Below are 20,864 nucleotides of genomic sequence, written 5' to 3'. Positions count from 1 at the left end.
AATAGTGACTGAAACATGGCCTGTTAAGACTACATGTTAACCACCAGACACTTCCAAGCCATTTCTAGCTGCTGCTCTGCACTACTAAAATCCTCATTTTATATCTATGTAAGTTAGCACATGAGAAGCTCACTCACATCAGCTGCCGTGCGGCCAGCACAGAGAGGTGTGTCTGCAGAGGGAAAGCCCGACCTCCACATGTGAGGCAATACTGGTGACTATGTTCTATGGAAAGTAGCTCAGGTTTTTCTAAAAAGTTACTAAATTTGTTGTTGGGTGCTTTTTTTTTTTTCTTTTTTTTTTTTAAGTCACTATAGGAGTGTAAAACGTTGGTTAATCTAGCAACAAAGGTGCTAAGTTGGCAACACTGCTTGTTTGCACCAAATCATTTAGAAAGAGCAAAGACCTAAGGGGAACTCAAACACTTAGCCACAGATCAAGGGTGTAACATCATCACTCAGTCAGTTAGTGACTCAGTCGAACATTTGAATAGGTTGGTGTGTGGGCTTTATTTAGCATCTTTTTTTTGTTTCTATGTCACATTTAGCCCCTTAAGGGACAGAGAGCTTTAACCCCTGTGTAAGATTTACACATCTTATCATGTGTCGCATCATGCGCTTCGGAGTCGCTGATCCACACACTATTTTGTTAAGGCAACATGACCCAGAATTCAAAACCAAAACTAAGTCTGACATTCTTCCAGTCCAGTGGAGCAGGAGAATACATGGCCTAAAGATATGGGCCCAACAGTAGATGTTGAGTCGTGCTGCACTCCACTCTCCATCTGTTTTAGTTTTGGAGTGGTTGTGATAACCTCAGCCTGACCCCTGATTGGTCTAATCTCACCCTCATCTTCTCTCGCTGGTCAGCTGACAGAAGGCCACGCTGCAATTGGTGGCTGCGCCGCTGAGGAAGAGGAATTTGTTTAGCATTGTGTTGGGGTAACAGTTAGCCAGTGAGAAGTTTAGTCTACTGTTTAAACCATAGCAAAGCCTCAGAGCACAGAAACAGAAGGAATGTTTATGGTGAGAATTCAAAGAGCCATACAAGTTGGCTGTCCCAGGCAGTCGCCTTAGAAGAATCCTGATACTGTTCCCTTCCCCTGTGCACAAGCACGACTGGATGTCAGTAAATATATATAGCATATATATTCATGGCTTACAGTGATAGTGTCCTGTGTCTTCATCCAGTCTTTAGAAGTCAGGGCTTAGGTCAAAGCAGAGAATATTGCAACTAACCCCCAGTGTCTCCATTGAATTCATATGAATGAGTTTCATCCGACCGTACCTGTTAACTCACAATGGATAGATACTGTAAAATGCAGTTATTGTAGTTACAGTGCTTCTTTTTTTTTTTTTTGAGGGAAAAGGAAAAGCCGCCATTGAGTGTAGTAGCTGCTTCAAGCAGTCTGTTTGGAGGGCTTTAGTCCAGGCAGATTAGATCAGAGGGCCACTCTGTTTGTTTGTTTTGATTTGGGAGGGGCCAAGCTCCTGAGGGATACCCCCCCCCCCCCCCCCCCCCCCCCCCCCCCCAACTACCACTCTACTATCCCTCCCCAGGATTCCCCCTCAGGGCACAGTCAACTGGAGCCCCCCTGACCTCTCTGTCACCCCTTCCCAACCCACGTTAGCCAAGGCATCCTGGGAACAAAAGAGAAAACGAAGGAAGAGTCTTCTGTGTCTTAGCGTCCACTGAACCAAATCACAACCAGACCGCTTCATCTGGGGGTGTAGGCAGTGCCACCCAGGCAGGCAGCCCCTCTAGCCCTGGTCAGCCCTAAAGGAGGTTCATTCCAGCAGGTTGACCTCTCTTTCATCTGCTTGTGGGTCTGAGGTGTTCTCTCACACCCAGTAGTGCTGCAAGGCCAAGGTATTAGCTAGGTGAAGAGGTTGCCTGACAGTTGTTGCAACTGCAGTCTTGTTCTTTTTGCGTTTTGTTATATAATTGTCTTAAGTACTTTTTAAGTTGCTGTAAAAGTATTGTGTCAAAATTTGCTTTGCTTTAAATTTTAGGATGTACCGGTGTGGATGGAATCCAAATTGGATTCAGATTAGTTTTACTACTGTGCATCTGTCGGTGGTCTGAGAATAGAGCCAAATATATCCTGTAAAATCCTGTAGCCAATTTGGCATCTTTTTCACATGATTTTCTGCTACTGTTTGCGCTCTGTTGTGTATTCTTCAGGGTCTCATGACTGCAATACACTCGTCTCTCTTTCCACCTATTCCTACGTCTTTCCATAGATACACTTTTCCCATTTCTCTGCCTTACCATGTATCCGTCTGTTAAGGCTGATGAAGAGCATCAGCCAAGGGCGTAGACCTTCATATGAACACACACACACACACACACACACACATACACACACACACACACACACACACACACACACACACACACACACACAAGACTCACTCACTCACAGAGACCCCACCCCCCACCCCCCTCTACTGACCTCTTCTTCATCTCCCACAAGGCCTTGGGGTGAGGCAGCCTGGCACCAGACAGTTATTCAAACCCTCAGGCAGCTTCACAACAGGTCAGAAACAGAAACAGAGAAAGCTGAAGAGAGAAGTAGTGAAAGAGAGGCAGAGAGAGAGCAGCTGATTATTTGCTGATTAACTACCGTCTTAACTTCAGATTGTGGGATGTGGGCTACTGCTTTTGAATAGAAAGAACTGAGACTTTGTGAAGTCTTTTTGGATAATATTCAGTGATTGTTGGGCATTGTTTGCTGGATTTGCATCAAAAAAATTCCTTTAAAAAACACAAAATACATTTTAAAGTCTAAGAAACTAATTTAGTTCTTTGACTACTATTATTTCCTTTGTAGATTCCCTCTCAGTCTTTAAACCCATCCCTTTAAAACAGAAAAATAAGTTATTCAGCCATAAATTAATTTAGCTTTTTATTATGTTTTATTTCATTTTAATCCCATGAAACAGGAAATAAAAGCACGGGGATGCTGTGGTTGGATTAAAAGTCGTCTTTGTAAACATTGTGACCCATGTCTTTGACATGCTTCCTTTCTCCTCTTGAAGAAAGTCTCTTCATAACAGGAACGGCAAGAGATGAAGGTCTCTTTTTAAAAGAGGACATGGGATTGGGAGGCAGACTTTGGAGTCTTTGTGAGGCATGTGGGTCTGTATTTTGTGTCTGTTTTGTTCTTCCAAATCCTCCTTGGTTTGTGTTTGTTTCCGAGCTCTGCTTTGAGCGATTAGGGACGAGGGTTTGAACAGCTCGGTTAAATGAAGACATAATTTCAGCCCTTTATTGTAGCTTTGAATAGTTGTACTTTATATCAATAAATGACACTGGTTTGCATATTAGATGTATTGAAGGTTTGTTCTTTAAAGAGAAAAAGTGTTTGAAAAATGTTTTTTGTCACGTTAGACTTGTGGCTGGTTTGCTCTTTATGGGATGTGAGTATATTGTATTGGACAACTGATGTCAGTAAACCATGCCACCAGAGATGAGCCATATCACAAGAGGCATCACTAGAAATCTGAGTTGTGCCATTAGACAGAGAGAAAGGCAGTATCTTGAGAGAGAGAGAGAGAGAAAGGGGAGAGACACAGAACGGATTGTTCCACAACAGACTGACGGACCTTTTAGCCTTATCTTCCTGAGCTACTCTTACAGAAAACCAAGGAGAGAAGGGAAAAGAATGCCCTGCTCTTTCTCTCTCTCCTTTTTCCCATTCTCTCATTTCTCCTGTCTGTCTCTCCCCTCCTTCTTCATTTCTTCTTCTGCTTTTGTCCATCAGTCTTAACCCAGCATTTCTTAAAAATCCTCTTAACCCTTGCACTCCTTCCATTGTCCCCTCTCCTCAGTATCTTACCTTGATGTTTTAATATCTTGTTTCTCTCCTCACCCACCACTATCTTATCCGTATTCAGCTCTTTGGAGCACTCCCAGAGCTCATTGCCCCTACAGATTGTTAAAAGGTTGATTTGTAAGCCACCTCAGAGTCTAAACTGCAGTTGGCTGTTAGCGTTACACTCTGTAAAATAGATCCCTCTCTCCATCTCAGGCTCACACTGTATGCATGACAGCTTTTCAGGAGGGGTGCCATACAAACGTGGGCCCAGTTGCCTTTGCAAGAACATCTTATTTGCATTTGTTTACATGTGCCACTCTCTGCACATTTGGATGTGCTGCATGTCATGATGTTTTGGAGCAGCCCCTTGCCCAGATCCTGATACACATAGACACACACACACGCAAGAGTATTTGCTTGCGATGACACTGTGAGTCGTTCCTCTCCTCCCTCTCTGACAGAATGAAACGGATGGATAATTAGATATCAAAGGGAGGCAGGCAGGGTGTGGCGAGGCGCGCGGGCCCCTGCAATGGTAAAGCACTTATTAATGAGATAGGGCTTATCTGCTCTCCTCCCAGGAATTCTGCCTTTGATCGGCCCGACTCCGGACTTAATACATTTTTGATTGATAGGCTGAGATGACAGAGAGAGGCGGCGTGGATGGGGTAGGTGGGTGGAGGGGCGTGTGTACGTGTGCATAGAAGGGGGGGGGGACTCAGATGCAACTGTAACGATGCCCTTCACATGATTAAATAACTTATGACAATAGTGTTTCACCTTATGGGATATAATACATTAAGACGAGCATACACAACTTGTTTGCATGTTAAATAAATCTCAGTTATGCAGACATGCACATACTGTATAAATGAGCACACATACATCCTCACATTCCTCTGCCCATACAGACATAGATTATCAAAGACAACCCAAACAGACAGGCGTATTCAGTCCCCTTAACCCCAACCATAACTCACACACCGGGGCACCAGAAAATCTTTTCCCAAAGACAGAGCAGGCGAGGGGCAAGCCTGTGGAGGGGGACTGAGATAAGGCCCTTTCCCCATCTGGAGATGAGTTATAGCCCACCCAGGAGGATGTGGCTAGAAACGATCCACCCGGACACGCTGCTCGGCTCCCTGGGATTGGTAGGGCTGGTGTACTCCCGTTAGTGAGGCAGCGGGCGACCTCATGGACAGAGATAACAGTCCCACTCTCAATAACACCTTGACCAGAGGGAGGAGAGGCAACATCAAATCAGTGAGCCTGTACACACACACACACACACACACCCCAAAATCCACACATATCATACAACTCCACCCCCACTCCCTCTCCCCGCCCGACAAGAGGTGACTGAGCGTAACCATTATAGCACCGTGTCACCTTGTTATGAGTCTCTGTCAGTGTGAGACGTTGGGTAAATTAAAGAAGCCATAACTGCTGCTCCGTCAACAGCCCGTCACCCCTCATTTATTACCATGCCAACGGGCGGAGGGATAAAGCCCCCCCCCCCGATCAAGTGGACAGATCGATCAATGTGACAAGCACATTTCAGGTCTCCAAATCAATCACACTAACAAAGGCAGGTGAAAGAAGAGGTGTTTGTTGATTTTTATTTATTCATTTATTTATTTAATTATTTTTGTAGGACTACAGCTGTTGCTGGATGAGTCAGGAGAAAAGGCCTGAACATATCCTCTGTCGCCCTGAACCAAAGACTCTAACTTTATCTAACTTCCAGTGCGGTGGGTCGGTGAATGCATCTCTGTCTCATTATTTGGTTTGACTGCAGTGTCTCTATTGTTCTGGCAAATGTTGTTGTTTCTTGATCACACAATAGTTTTGGCGTTTTAATTCAGATGGTATGTGGACTCAGATAATTCACTGTGGAAGGTGCTGTGTCAGTGGTCAAAGAAGAACCATAGGCAGATTTTAAACTCACACATGAAAGTTTTGATTTAACATACAGACCAGGCTCTAATGCTGGACACAGCGTGAGAGTATGGCTGCATGGGAAACATGATGAAACGGAGGCAGCGCTGAACAGAGATGGGGAGGAAAGCGAGACAGCGCAAGGAGGGGGTTAGATGATAAGAGTGGGAAGAACTGATAGAGTGGAAGAAACCGTGTAGAGAAAGAAAATGATTAAAAACAGCAATCATCCGTCGGAGACTGATAAACCAACCAGTCGTTAATTGGAAGCGTGCAACTCGTGGGGATATGGTTGGATTAGGTTCACTTCTTCCCTCTGCTCTGTCTCTTCTTCCCCTCCTCTCTTTCTTGTCTTTCCTCCTCCGTGGACATAAATGTCTGGGAGACACGTTCCATTATCAACAGTTGAAATTATTACAATTAATGTAATATTTATTTTTCCACATCCACATTTTGTCCAACCAGTGGAGAGAAGTTGACAATTTTATAGCTCTTCTTTTCCTACTGTACAGCTGAAAGAAACTTGGGGAGACAAAATGCCATTTGTAAGAGAGGAAAATGAAAAAGGAAGAGATTCAGAGATGGAGGGACAAAGAACGGTGAAGTAGTAGCTATTTTTGAGTGATCTACGCTTTTGGGGCATATAGAAGATGGGAGATGGGTGGTGGTCCATAAACAAAGGGCTGACAGCCCACCCATCACCCCGGCAGGTCTGGCTTGTGCTGCCTAGATAAAGCAGGGCTGCTGCCTCCTGTATCAACACCATCCATCATCCATCTTTGCCTGCCTGCACGCTCATTCGCCCTCACATCGGCCCTCTCACTCACTACACCTGCCCCTCTGCCAGCCGTGTGCCCGGTTACTATCAGACCTTTCACAAAACTTTGAATTGAAAAAACCTCAACAATCTGCATTTCTATTTCTCCAGTGTCCCTCTTTATATATTGGGCTATGGTTTGTGAAGTTTTCCAGTTAAATATGAACATAGGTGCTTTTGATGTAGCTGTAGTTTCTTGGACTGTGAACTTTGTTTGTCCACTCTTTTGATGTGGCATGGGGGTTGTTCTCGTAAGCAAATGATGCATCTCAAACTCAACTTTGTGAGGATGAACATTAATCATCGATATGTCCACCATCCTCTGCCTTTATCTGTTGCTGCTCATTTTTGGCTCACAGCGACACAAGTAAAATGAAAGGCATTGTTTGTTTTTTTTTCTTTTTTGATTTTGTGAGAACTATTTGAATTGAATGTAGTTTGCTCATCAAATCAGACAAAGCAGAGGTCTGACTGAGCTTTGGCAAAATAGTGTTTTCCAAAACTGGCCTGACAAAATATTAAATGATGATTTAGGAAATTTAAGCCCCCCCTCAAAATGACCCTTCAGGCCACCATTGTTCCCTCGTCAATTCGGGTTTTGTATGAGTATCTCGTCCCTTTCTTTGTTGCTCGTGGGGAATGGAAATTATGCAAATGGAGATGGGCAGACTGAAGGAAAAATGTTGACATCTCCCATCCTTGCTGCCCCCTAAATACACACACATCATGCACACACCATTCAGAGAGCTCTCTTTTGGCCCAGTTTGGTGGGTCTGTCTCTTTTGGCTGTCTCTCAAGCATACTTTAACAATTGCAGCCATATTGCCTGTGTCCCATTCTTTCTTCTATCCATTCTGGCCCATTTGAGTCAGACTGGACAGGTGCTGAGACAGGAAGACAGAATGCTGTCAGCCATTGCAACAAACAATATTGGGTTATCTAACTTCAGAAGAAAGAGAGCAGAGGAGGTAAAAGTTGTCCTGAGTTTGAATAAAAACATGCTTTGATTAGCCGCCTTCATCAATGCCACCTCTCCATATGCATGCATTTTTAACATTATCTTGTCGCAGTACCGAATGAATGCGATTTTTTGCTTCAAAGACACAGACATTTTAGTGGAGGAAACTTTGTCAGTGCAGTTTTTTAATTCCTGTGTGCTTCTCAGTGCTTCATTCAGTTCCACCAAACAGAGGGGAATTAAGAGATAGAGTAGAGACCTGGAGACTGAGCAGAGCAGGACAGCTGGGGAAATGGCTCAACCAGAGGATGAATTAAAATGAATAAAAGCCAAGAAATGGGAAAATAGCCTATCACTTGTGCACCATAATGTACAAAGTGCAGATATCACTGTCCTTCTGTGCCGGGGGGCTGGAGGCTCCATGTTCTCACACTAGTGGAACAAATGAGAGTAAACGGAGCCAGAAAGCATAATGATTGTCCATTAGTCTGTCCCTAAACTCAGCTTCCTGTCGTAGCTTTAGGGAAGCAGAGTTTCTGAGCTGTGGGAACCCATCACGTGACCTCAGTCCACCCTTTGAATACCCCCAGTCTGCCCTAATGGGCCGACACACAACTCCCAGTGTATCCGCTGAGAGTTGAACACTGAGTCGGGGTTCACTGAGAGGTTCAAAGGCTTTCTGCGTGTCTGGGATCAGACTAAAATGCAACGTGGTTGAGATAATAAGAACCAACCGAGGTCACATGTTGACAGAAATAGATGATAAATAAACAAAGATTATTCATAGATGAATTACTCCGATCCAATGTAAGATAGTATGTCATCAAAGGTAGTGTGATAGAAGACTACAATGTTACCCTACTTTTTTGTTAGAAACAAAACTTTTGTCAGTTTTTCTTTCCCATATGTTGCTGTGACTGTATTATATTTGTTGTGATATTGAAATTATTTGCATTTATTCACTTTTATTGAAATTCTTTTTTAATTAATTTATTAAGTTGTTAAAATTTTATTTCTATCTATTCTATTTCTAAACAGGGTAGCAATTAAACATTAATTAAATAATTATATATTAATCTGCAGATTATTTTCTCCATTCTCAATAAAGCAATGAGTGATTTTTTCTACAAAATGTAATAGTAAGAGTTATCTATTACAGCCTTTATGTCTGACCCACAGTTCATATTAACTTTACTATGATATAAAAGAGAGAATACAGTAAATCATCACATCAGAGGAGCTGCATTCACTGATTGGCTTGTGGCTTATTATTACAGCTGGACAGTTTCGATGGCAATAATGGATTCACAGCATTTAGCATCAGTGTGAAGAAGTACCTTGTTTTGTCAGATGTATTTCATGGAATTAGCTTAAAGCGAACATTTGTTTTACCTCTAAACAAATTTTCAGTTGAATTTCCAGAAAATGTCCCACTGTATATCATGATGTAGAAAACTTTTATGATATAAAATTACATATAACATGACAGAAGATTGTACACGTCGTGCAGACTCAGAGTAGAAGAGCCAACTACTTTTTTCTACCTTTTGAAGGAAAAACAGCATCCTCTGTATAAACACTGAATATCGACAACAACCTGATGTGTTTCACAGCCTGACACTTTTCTAGAGTGAATGAGTTATTTCTCTTCATAGACATGACAAATGAGCACCATCAACTCTTCATGATGAGCTCATAGCTGCATCCCATCAGCTCTAATGATGATGATCTTCAGTCACGCGTGGCTGAAGAAAGAGAGCACTGCATTTAAGACTCTCTGTGCTCACCATCGTCTCCATTAACCCCCATGACTCAGCTGTTGACACTAACCCCACCCCAGTCTAATGTTCACACATCAAACAGCCACAAGCGACACTCTCTGTCTATGTGGTTGGACTGACATGATCGGATGTGATGTAAGCAGACTGTGAGTGGGCAAGTGTGGTATGTCAGTGTGACTATGAGAAAGAGATGGAAAGGAAGAGGGCTTCATGATATTAATGCTGAGGAATGTGTTGTGTTGGAGGTCATGTGAAACACCACTGGCACTCTGAACAACCTTCAGGAAGGCTATCGCGACATGACCCGGAAGAAGTCAGGTCATGTGTCAGGGCAAAAGGCTCGTCTCTGTTGACAGCACCCTTTCCAATCTATACACAACTCTCACTCCGCAACCTCCTGGGAACCGCACTCCTTGGCTGCTCAGTTTAAAGCGCTCTATCCACACAGGAAGAGACACGTTGACATGACTGACCAAAGCATAGAGAGCCATTGTTGGCAGTTAGGATATCAAGGAGCTTTTCTCTAGGGGTGCGAGCTGAGGGGAAAACTTCCCCCAGGAAGTGCTGTGGTGGACTAATCGAAACCACATCTTGATGTACCTCACTGATTAAACCCCCTTAGGTTTACAATTTTAATCCCAGACAGGGAAAGGTGTCCCTGGCTTGAACCACGTGGACCAGGCTGATCAATGTCTGGGGATCTAAGAATAGAGAGGGATGGAGAAGGGGGGCGACGGGTGGAGGAAGGGTTGACATAAAAGTCACAGAGTTCAAGTTGCATGTTAAACAAACAGAAGTGCCTTTTGAATGGCTGGAGCCTGAAGTTGGCGCAAGTTAAGTAAATTAGTGTAAATTTGCAGAAGTAACCTAATTTTCAGAGAAAACAAATGGTGGAATTTTAATTGAACACAATAGTGGTCAACTCAGCAGGCAGAATGGGGAAAATGAAGCGAGAATGATGGAAAGACTAATGGCTTGTGTAGTGTGCTGCCTCAGGAATTATCACCGCCCTTTACTTTGTAAATAATGTGCGGTAGTATATATGGCTCTCAACAAATAATAACGAACAAAAAAAACAAAACGACATTCAATCGTTAAAAAAGAAAAAGCAGCGCTCCTGCAGCTGGCTGTCCTGCGAGTTCTTGCTTGAACCTGAGATGCTGCACTGACGTCACTACATGACGGACAGGAGTCACACCTCACTTTCATTGATTGAAAATGATAGAAAAATGAAATGTGGTTAGTCAAGCTAAGACGAGCGAAAGATTCAACAACCACTTGATAATGGTGGCAGAGACTTCACAACCCAACTCGGCAGCAAAGAGAGTGAGTAGCACACGCCCCATTTGAACATATCTTGGATTTTGGTCAGTAGATGGTAAGATTGTGGAGCCTCGAGATAAAGTTGTGTGCAAACTATGTAAGTCTACCATTCCAACACTAGCAACCTGAGGACACGTCTCAAAAATATGTACCCAAAGTAGCACCTATACAAGGAGTTACGTCTTGTTTTGTTTTTTCCTCTTATGAATATAAAGTGCAGAAATACATTTTCGAATGGTTTGAACTTATGGGTTTTTTTACTTGGAATAATCAATTTTGACAGTGCTGGTGGTATAATCAAATAAATATGCAAAATATTATAAAAGATCTAACGATGGTGCAGGGCTGCTCTTTGCCTTGAGGGCACATTGAGTAGTGTACGTCCTGAATGGGACAGATTCTTTAACTTAACTTACTGTAAATTAATTTGTAATTATGGAGGCCATGTACAAGCTTCATCAAGCTTCATCAAGCTTCTTCAGTGGACAGCAGTTGCACCGTGGCATTTGTCCAGACTTTGGCTGAATCTGTTGAACTACTACTTTGTTCTTTGCAATTTGTAAAAATAACATCGATGATGGATATATATACAGTTTATGTACATATGTACAATTTGTTAGACCATTTATTGCTGAAACAATCTAAAAGTTGATAAACTGATCAGTAAATCAGCAGAAAATAATCTATATATTAATTATCAAATTGTAAAGATTTTAAATGATTAATCAGTGATGGAAATAGTTGTCAGTTGCAGTCTCTCTCCTGTTGCTACATTAATTGTTTGGATTGTTTATTAAGAGACACATAAATCATCATTAGTATTCAGCTGACCTGAGTAGGTGCTTTTGTAATTGTAATAACAGTTAATTTGCTGTCTCTCTTATCTTGTCATTTTAATTGTAAAGTTACATCATGCCCACATTAATAACAGCATTCTCATTTACAAGAAAGTTAAATGTTAGGTAGTGTAATTTTATTCTTTCTAAAATAAATGAGTAAATCAGTTAACTTGAAACCATTAATTTTCACATGAAAGCTTAATAAATCATGTTATTAATGTGTCTGTCATGTAACCACAAATAACTTAAATGTGTGTGTGTTTAGTGTACTCCTTTTTGTTTCCTTGATAATATAAAAGTACAAGCCTTATTTAAACAAATCCACTGCAAGTCAGTTGCAAAGCTTTTTAGTAAGGTCAGAACAGCTCAACTTGTCAGTGTGTGCACATCTGTGGGCAGCATGTGTATGTGTGTGCATGCACTCTAATGTGTGTTTTAATGTTTTAACATATGCAACCCCTTATAAACAGTGTTTTATGCAAACAGTGGCAGCGCTCCGATCAGATAAGGCTCCAGAACAGGAGAAGGAGACTGTCTTGTGAGGCAGAGAGGGGTGGAGGAGAGACAGAATGAGTGAGGGGGTGAAAGCGGAGGCAATGTGAGAAATGAGCACAAAACATCGTGGCCAAGAAAATGTCTCTTTTGAATGTTTTGAGACAGCTAAATAAATAGCCACACATTTGTTTGAGGAACATTTTTATTTGACCTTTTTTAGCAACATTTTAGCATAAAATTTCTGTTACCTTATACCAGTATTTTAGCTACAACTAGCGACATTTACAACAACAAGAAACATGTCAACAGGATTTACAATTTTTTGCCTTACGGAAAGAGAACCATGTAGCTGCAGCCCTTCACACTGTTTTTTATTTTGGTGAGATCACACATTTTCCCTGCATGCTGAGCTCCAGAGGTGATATCAGCTGTCCACTGCAGTCCGGAGTGTAGCTGGGTTTTAGGTGTTTTTTTGACATAATCTGCTGTGTTGTGTGTGTGTATCTGATGGTAAGAGACGGCATGGCATTGGTCACTTTATCATTGCTGAGGTAATCTCTCGCTGCCCTCTACTTCCTCTACCAACACAACATAAATAAAAGACCACTGCTGGATAGAGAAAAATATAACACAACAACTTGGCCTAGTCTTTTGAGCCATCTATCTCTTCTATCTTCTATCTCTCTATCTGTCTTTAACTTACTCTCTTTTACTTCTCAGCAGAGGAAAGAAAAATATTTCCAGTCCCCTCCGAGTTTTGATGTGCGTCTCGTCTTCCATTTTAACTTTCTCAGCATTTCTCCTTTCTGTATTATGATTTCCTCTGTTTTTGAAGATTGAGGAAGCACTGTGGTGTTGACTGAACTACTACTCTGCCCTAGATCAGCTAAATCTCTCATTTTGAACACCCCCCGCCAATTTCTGTCACTCCGGGAGACAAATGTGCATCACTGAGTTCATTCCCCCCTCTCCCTGTGCCCACTGGCTCCCTGAAACTCAGTTCCTTTCGCCTTTGAAGTGCTGCGTGCAGAATGAAGATTCTTTGCATGGTAAATTCGCCCAGTTGCCCGCAGCGTATCCATTACACAAGTTTAAAGAATGCTTCAGAGTCGTTTTGGAAGGGCCCTTTTTTCTCACTTCACAACCAATTTCTCTGTGTTTTGAACTTCGGTAGTCATGAGCCATGTAATCTGTAAATTGGGCCCTTTCTTCCAAGCTTGCGCTCCACCATCGAGCAGCGTTTGATGTGCAATTATTTTGCTCATTACAAGTTAATTTTATTGTTATAGTTTGCAAATGTTTCTTGGGGTCATGATGTTAAAAGTTTCTGAAGAAGTGAGAAAGAGGGAGAATTAGCGAGTCGAGCGTATGTCACAGCGGCGTGGAGAGCTCATTTGAGATGCCAGAGCTGGCTATCTCTCTGCTCACTTTCAAGCCTTTTAGAAACAACCTGCTGGGTGGTTTGAATAGCTAAGGAGAAGATGATCTGGGATTTAGTGTGGAAAAGGGATCCAAGGCCCTTTATCTGCTGTAAAAGGTTGGGAAAATGGAGATTTGTCGTGTTTGTTAGAACGGAGCCATAATCTCTTCCACAGAGAAATCTTAGCAGTATGGGAATCATACGTCCCATTTATTTAGCCTTTTGTCCCCATTCACTTCTCCACACACATCTTGGCAACCTGGTGTTATTACGTATGTTTGCAGACACACTGTTGATATGAGAAGGGAGCGATGGCGAGCAAGAAAATCTGTCATTTTTTCAGAAATACCGGATTTGAGTGTCTTGCTAATTTCATATAGAAGAGGATCAACACATTAATTATGTCTGGCTCTTGAACAAAGCAATTTTTTGGAGCTGCTAAATGTCATTGTTAGAGCTTGGCAGTACAAGTCTGAACATCATATAACCATGCCGCTAAGCATTAAATTCATGTTACTGAATTATACTGTTATGCTTTGTTTATTTTATTTCAGTGGCTGCTAAATCCATTGATGGAAATAAGATTGGTTTTTACAGTGACATTTTACTTGTGAATTATTTCATTTTATGATATCCCAAATCATTTGGTAAAAAAAAACTGTTATTGTTTTCTCTCTCTTGCCTTAAATAAAGACAGCTGGTTTAATTTTATTGCTGTTTTATGTTTGATCCAGTCACCCTCACTCAAATAAATGTATAATTAGCCTTTAGCTGTGGGACAGAATAACACACACGTGCCCAAATTGTTTGTAGACTCTCCTTTTCATCTGAGTAGGAGATAGTGCTCCGTACGCTTTCTTTTAGTTCTCTTTCATTTCTCCCTGTCTCATGGCAAAGGCAAATTCTGTGGGACTCTGCTCTTTAATAGCATCAACGCTACATAAACTTTGTTGACAACAATAGCTACTGGCAAAGCGCCTCCACAAACAAAGGAGAGCCAACAGGTTCAAAGGCAATGCATCACTCTGCTTCTGACTCTTCATTATTCATCCCTCTGTCTTTACTTTTCATCCCCCATTCTCCTCTATGCTTGTGTGTGTATGTGTGTTTTCTTTGTGGCTCTTTGTCTGTTAAACTGCTACATGGTCTGGATTCTGAGGCTTATTAGCTGTTGAGTTTAATTAAAAAAGGCCATTCATATGAAAATGGGAGTCTGATAGCGATTGCTGTCCCCAGCAGCTTCCTCCTGTTACTTTTAATTAGACACCCACTTGATTGACATCAAGCCTACTGGCTGGCTGAAGCCTAGTGTGTGTGTGAAAGTGTGAGAGAGAGAGTGCTCATTCATGAGTGTCTGTGTACGTGTGCAGGCGTTTTCTACACAAACATATACACAGACGTGCACAAATGCCAGCTCTAAGGTCATTAAGGCATTACAGCAGGAGACTGTACATCAAAGTTCACTTTGTCGTCATGAGGTAATTAACCGCACAGTAGCACAGAGCCCGGCTGCCCACCTTGTCACTCATGTCCGCCAGGTCACGTTGAACAAAGAACAGTAACCTTGTGATTATGAACAGGGTGCGCAGTGTTACTGTGTTCAGTCACACCAGCACCACTCGCCCATGCTGATGGAAAAGGTGATGAGCTACTTTTCTCTTTCTATTTGTCCTCTCTTTCCTCGTCCGCTCTGTCTCTCCCTCTGTCTCTGGAGAGAAGTGGCTCTCTTCATCTGTTTTCAGTGCACGCTCCAGCTCGCGCTACCTTATTATTATACTGTCAGTGGCACGTGCCTGGCTGATAGATGTTCCTCTCAACTGTTTACTACAAGCAGATGATTTAACTAAGGCTTTCTGTTCAACTTGACCTCTCCTCTTTTCTTCTTCTAAAACAAGATGACTTCATCTGTTGTTTACGACGACTCCATTTTATGGGAGCAGGCAGAGGAATAAGCTAGCTGTATGGCTGATGGGATTGGGCGTGTGCGTGTTTTAAGATGAAGGTGTTTGTGTGTGTGTCTGTGTGTTACATTGGAAATTTAGTACGTCCGTGTATATGTGCATTTTTTTCCTTCACATTGCTGTTATCACAGGGCAGATTGCGTGCAGTGCAGATTCCTTTTGTGCAGCTTTTATTTCCTAACACAACAGCTCATGTGTGTTGGAGTAACAGTGCACCAATACACAGATACAGTGCACCTTCGCTGGCTCTAGCAGAATGTAGCCCAGAGTAACAGCCTGTTTCATGTTAGGGGCTAAGTAAGGCCCACCTCCATGCAGACTGGAGTCTCCAGCAGAAATGGCCCATCAGAAGTCACTGCTCTGTAAAGTTGTATTCCTTTCCCCCGTGTTTTGTTTTGATTTGCCGGACGTTTGGGAATGATTTGGGAGAAGGGCCTGATGGCGGCAGGGATACCAGAGCGAGACATGCACAGTGGACCTGAAATGTTGTTCCAATTACCGCCTTCATTATGGGTTTGTCATCCGCTGTTTAGACGCACAGCGGCCCACATTTCATGCTGGTGCAGGAGAGGCCGCTTGTTGTTTTTTTTTTCATGTAGTCTGATATCCGCAGGAGGCAAATGCAGCTCAGTGTGGAAACAGCAACCAACAGGGGGCACTCCAGTTAAAAATGAATGAAAAGAAAGTAGAGAGGGACACAATGAAATGGTTTTGACATTTCATTTATGTTGTTTTGATGTTGTTTTTGGTCTGCCCACAGTATTTGAAAGCTTAGGCCTTTGTTATCATCATGTTTTAGATGAAAATTTAATATGCTTAATGTTCGCCTTTTATTTCATGCATCTTTGAAAGAAAAAATTACTAAATTACCAGGTTGTTTTGTTTTGCCTCAGATGAGCTCCATTTAAAGGCTCACAAGCCGCTCTGTTTTGTTACTCTGTTACACTGTGTTCTCTCCTTCCTCTCAGACAGATTAAATCACTTGTGTGACTCGGAAATGCTCCAAGCAATAAGGCAGGATGGAGCACGTACAAAAGAACCTAACATGGTTTGAAAGAGCAAGACAGAGAGTGAGACGGAGGGGAGTGTGTTGATGTAATATATCATTGTGGCAACTCTCCTGAGTTAACACCATTAGCCAATCAGTGCGAGAGTCCAGCTGTCTCCCTGAGCCGTCGAGGTGAGTTACCTGGGCTGACTTACCTGGCCTCCCAATGCCCCGCAGGATACAGTGTTTCAGCCAGGCCCTGTGTCCTCCCCTCTCCACAGCACTTAGCAGTGATTAACCCCGGATTCGGCCGGCCCACCTGCCATCTGACTACCATTACAGTCCTGCTTATCTGCCTCTCCATCTCCCTACAATAGGGCCGGTGCCTGGGCTAGGCTGGGGGATCAGGCTGGGGAGGGCTGCCTGCTCTGTTTAATAATAAATCATTAGCTAAATACTTTTGTCCATTTGTGTCATGTTACATGTACTTCAATTTTCTGCCCTGTCTCTGACCATCACCCCCCTCCCGCCCTTTTCCTTCCCTTCTCATCACCGCCGCCGTCTCCTGCCACGGTTCGTCCACAGTCGCTGCCAGTGTCTGTCCACCAGGCTTCTCCTTGCTGTGTTTTTTATCCTCTTTCTCTCTGTCTCAGAGAGTCCTGACTGACGTCTAACTGATTCATATCAAAGCAAAAGTTGATAATCTTTCTTCACATAAGCAGCCACATAATTTTATGTATCCTATTCTTTGACCTAGTGAAAAAAAGCTACATTTCTAAGGCTTTGGAGATCTTAGGGAAAAAAAGCTAAATTGATTTTCCACCTTCAGTTGATCATTCCATTTATTTGAATGTTAATCCAAACAGAGGAGACGCTTCATATCTTTTTGCCTGTTTCTGAGAATAGCTACATTCTGAATGGCACCATCTGAATTTCCCTGTTTTGGCTGCTACTATGTCAAAACCACCCATTCAAACATATCACTAACATTTGTGCTCCACTGTACACTTTTTTTGTTCACCGTAAAAAGACACCACGGAGGTACGATGACTGCAAAGGATTTGTGTCAGAGAGGTTTCACAACACACACATACGCTTGACACCAGCAGCGTACGCAATCTGGACAGCGAGAAAGAGATAAGTCTTTTTGTTCATCTAACTTGTATAAAGTGATTATGGACATACTGAGCCCTCCATATTTAGACTTCTTGACGCCCCCTCCTCAGTCACCCCCCTGGTCCGACTGTTGTAATCTAATTTTCCGCTGACAGAGGCCGTGGAGATCCTTGGGTCATGGTGCGAGTCCCTCCAGCCCACCCCCCCCCTCCATCCTACCCTGTGCCCTCACGCTGTAACTAAGAAGTCGCCATGCAGCAGACAGCACACATTAGATCTGTCTACCAGTACGCCGGCTAACCCACCCAGTCCATAACCCTGCACTGCCTCGGTAATCAGAGAGAGAGATTAGAGAAGGAGACGGCAGAAAGGAATTGCATTTATCCTCGTATCCGCTTTTTGTTGTTCCTATCATTGCTCAGCACCTTACAATACCTGTCAGAGTCCCTGTCGGAGTGAAAGATGAACTGTATATTGCATATAATTTTAAACTGTCAGAGATCATTTAGGAGGATAAAAAGAGGGATGAGGAAAGTGTAGAAGGGTGCCTGAGCCTGTGTTAGAGCTGAGAGAGGAGGCCACACCTGGAGGGGTCACGCTCCTTGTTGATCTCTGGTGTGTCACCGACCTGACTCTCCCTTAGTTTCACTATACATCACTCTGCCTGTCAACACTTGCATATGGCCGCCACTGCTACCGTTATCTGCAGTGTGTAACATGCCAGAGGGATAGTTTTGTCAGTGGAGAGCAGTTGGGCTCTTTAACTTGATTCGCCCGTTGAGGGATTTATCACAATCGTTTGAGTGTCATAGTAAAACGCTGTTGTCAATATTTCGCATACACAACTAGCAGGAAATGTTTATTTCCTGTGAGTGGTCTTAACCTGATACGGCCTTCAGAATTTTAGGCTGGTGTTTTTTTTTTCTTTTCCGTTTTTGTTTCTGTCTTTAGTGAGCAATTACTTTTTAAAGATTTCCATGTTGATGTTGACTATATTTTCATTAAGCATTTTGTATTGTAGCCCTCTGTTTCCCTCTCTCTTTCTCTCTCTCTCTCTCTCTCTCTCCCTCTCCCTCTCTCTCTCTCTCTCTCCCTCTTTATATCACTCGCTCCCTCCCTCTCTCCTTCAGGCCGTAGCATAGCCAGTAGCTGATAGGCATCTCCTCTGGAGTCTGCTGTAGTCTGCCCCGGCTTCAGACAAAGTGCCTCCATCAGACCAGTGAGGCTCCCTGGGAACCTAGCAGCAGACCCCCTGGCCCCACCACCAGTCTGTGTGTGTGTGTGTGTGTGTGTGTGTGTGTGTGTGTGTGTGTGTGTGTGTGTGTGTGTGTGTGTGTGTGTGTGTGTGTGTGTGTGTGTGTGTGTGTGTGTGTGTGTGTGTGTGTGTGTGTGTGTGTGTGTGTGTGTGTGTGTGTGTGCGTGCGTGCGTGTGTGTGTGTGTGTGTTTGGATGGATGACGAGAGCTCAGACTGGAACCTTTGTGTTCCAGTCCCTGTGTTGTAAATGGGTTTTGTAAACTGGGAGATGTGGAGATGTGTAGCGTCCATGATATGTGGGCCACAGCATGAATGTCTGGTTTATTCTCAATGTTCATTTGGAAGCGGCGCACCATACTGTTACTGACTATTCATCATATATGTTTTTATTCATGCGGTTGTGTTGTAGTCCATGTCAAGGAGCCATATCAAGATTGACTGTTTCTCAAACCCTGAGACATTGAAGCACACTCATACAGCACACTCATACGTACAATACACACACATCATAAGTCATGCTCCCTCTTCAAATCTGCACTCGGCATCAGGGAACACTTGGGAACGCTTGGCTTTTTGACTTTCATCATAACTAGAAAGAGAGGGACCAAATGGACAAAAACAAAAACCAAAGGAGGAAATCAGAAGAACTGCTTTTATCAGGGGCCCAGTGTTCAGGGCCTGACACACTCATGTACACTCAGACAGACACACGCACATACTCTTCCTGTACCTGACCCCTATGTGACCCCCATAACTTTCCAACATTTAAAAATGCAGTCAAGGAGCCTATTCTCCCATTGGAGTTTAACCCACTGTGTGTGCGTGCACACGTGTGTTTGTATGTGTGTGTGTGTGTGTGTGTGTGTGTGTGTGTGTGTGTGTGTGTGTGTGTGTGTGTGTGTGTGTGTGTGTGTGTGTGTGTGTGTGTGCGCGTGTGCATTCCTCCTGTGCTATCGCCACCATCACTTGACAAGAATTATATAATTGCAGCCTGTGATCTCATTTTCCTCAAAGAGCATTTTGAAGTTTCCTTTCCTCTTTTGCTCTTTTCGTTTCCTCTGTCTCCCACTTGTTTTAATGTTAAAATGACTCACATTAAATCACCCGGGTCTCCCCCACTCCATAATGCCATTCTGCAACACATTAGCTCTCTGCTCACTGTTTGTGGAAACTTTTATAGGTAAAGAGAGTATGTTTAAATCTCTATTTCAATTGTGTAGATAGGCTTGTGCGTGGAAGTAAATAACATAATGTCAGTGATAGTAGAGAAACAGATACAGAAAGTCATGAACAGTCAACAAAATGCAGGGGCTGATAGTGCACTTAAATATTTTGGTCTAGTATTCTTTTCGGCTACATGAAATTGAATCGACCCAATTAAAAATGTCATTGTAATTCCTGGAAGGTTTTAGAATTGCAATTTTAAATTTGTGATAAATTGACACAGCATCTCAACAAATTTGTATTTTATTTTATTTTAATTATTACAGTATTATTATCATCATCATCATTGTTATTATTATTATTATCAAAATTATTTTAATCTCTGTCTGAAAGTTTTCATTTCTTTGGAGGTAGTTAGTTGTATTTTTAATATGGAAATCTTATATTCAAACAATGGTGATGTGAGAGTTTATCTCATATGCTCTAATTTCTAATAATAGACCTAAATGCTGTAGTCATAGTTATGACTCAGATAATTTAAAATTTTCTCTTTCTGTTCCTGTTTTACCATTGTCCCATTACCAGTCATCCATTACTAATTAAACAGCTAATGACTTTGTATTTGGACTCAGTGAATACTCTATATACAGCCACACCAAATGTTAAGTTAATTTTTACGTTTAATTCCATCCTGTAACTCCATATCTCTGCAGCTGCAGTCCCATTCATAGTCAATAGAGGGCAGAAGTGATCTACAGAGGCTTGTCTCCATATGAAGGGAGACAGCCATTCAGAGACTGTTTATGGGAGTATAAATGTGAGTGTGTGTGTGTGTGTGTGTGTGTGTGTGTGTGTGTGTGTGTGTGTGTGTGTGTGTGTGTGTGTGTGTGTGTGTGTGTGTGCATGCACGACCATGTCAGTGTGAATGTATGCTCAACTGCCTGTGTGTTTAGGTTTTGATATGTTTGCTTGTTTGATTAATGTCTGT

Source organism: Seriola aureovittata, chromosome 2 (assembly GCF_021018895.1).
Source record: "Seriola aureovittata isolate HTS-2021-v1 ecotype China chromosome 2, ASM2101889v1, whole genome shotgun sequence".
Classification (NCBI taxonomy): Eukaryota; Metazoa; Chordata; class Actinopteri; order Carangiformes; family Carangidae; genus Seriola; species Seriola aureovittata.
Note: the sequence above shows the minus strand (reverse complement) of the source record.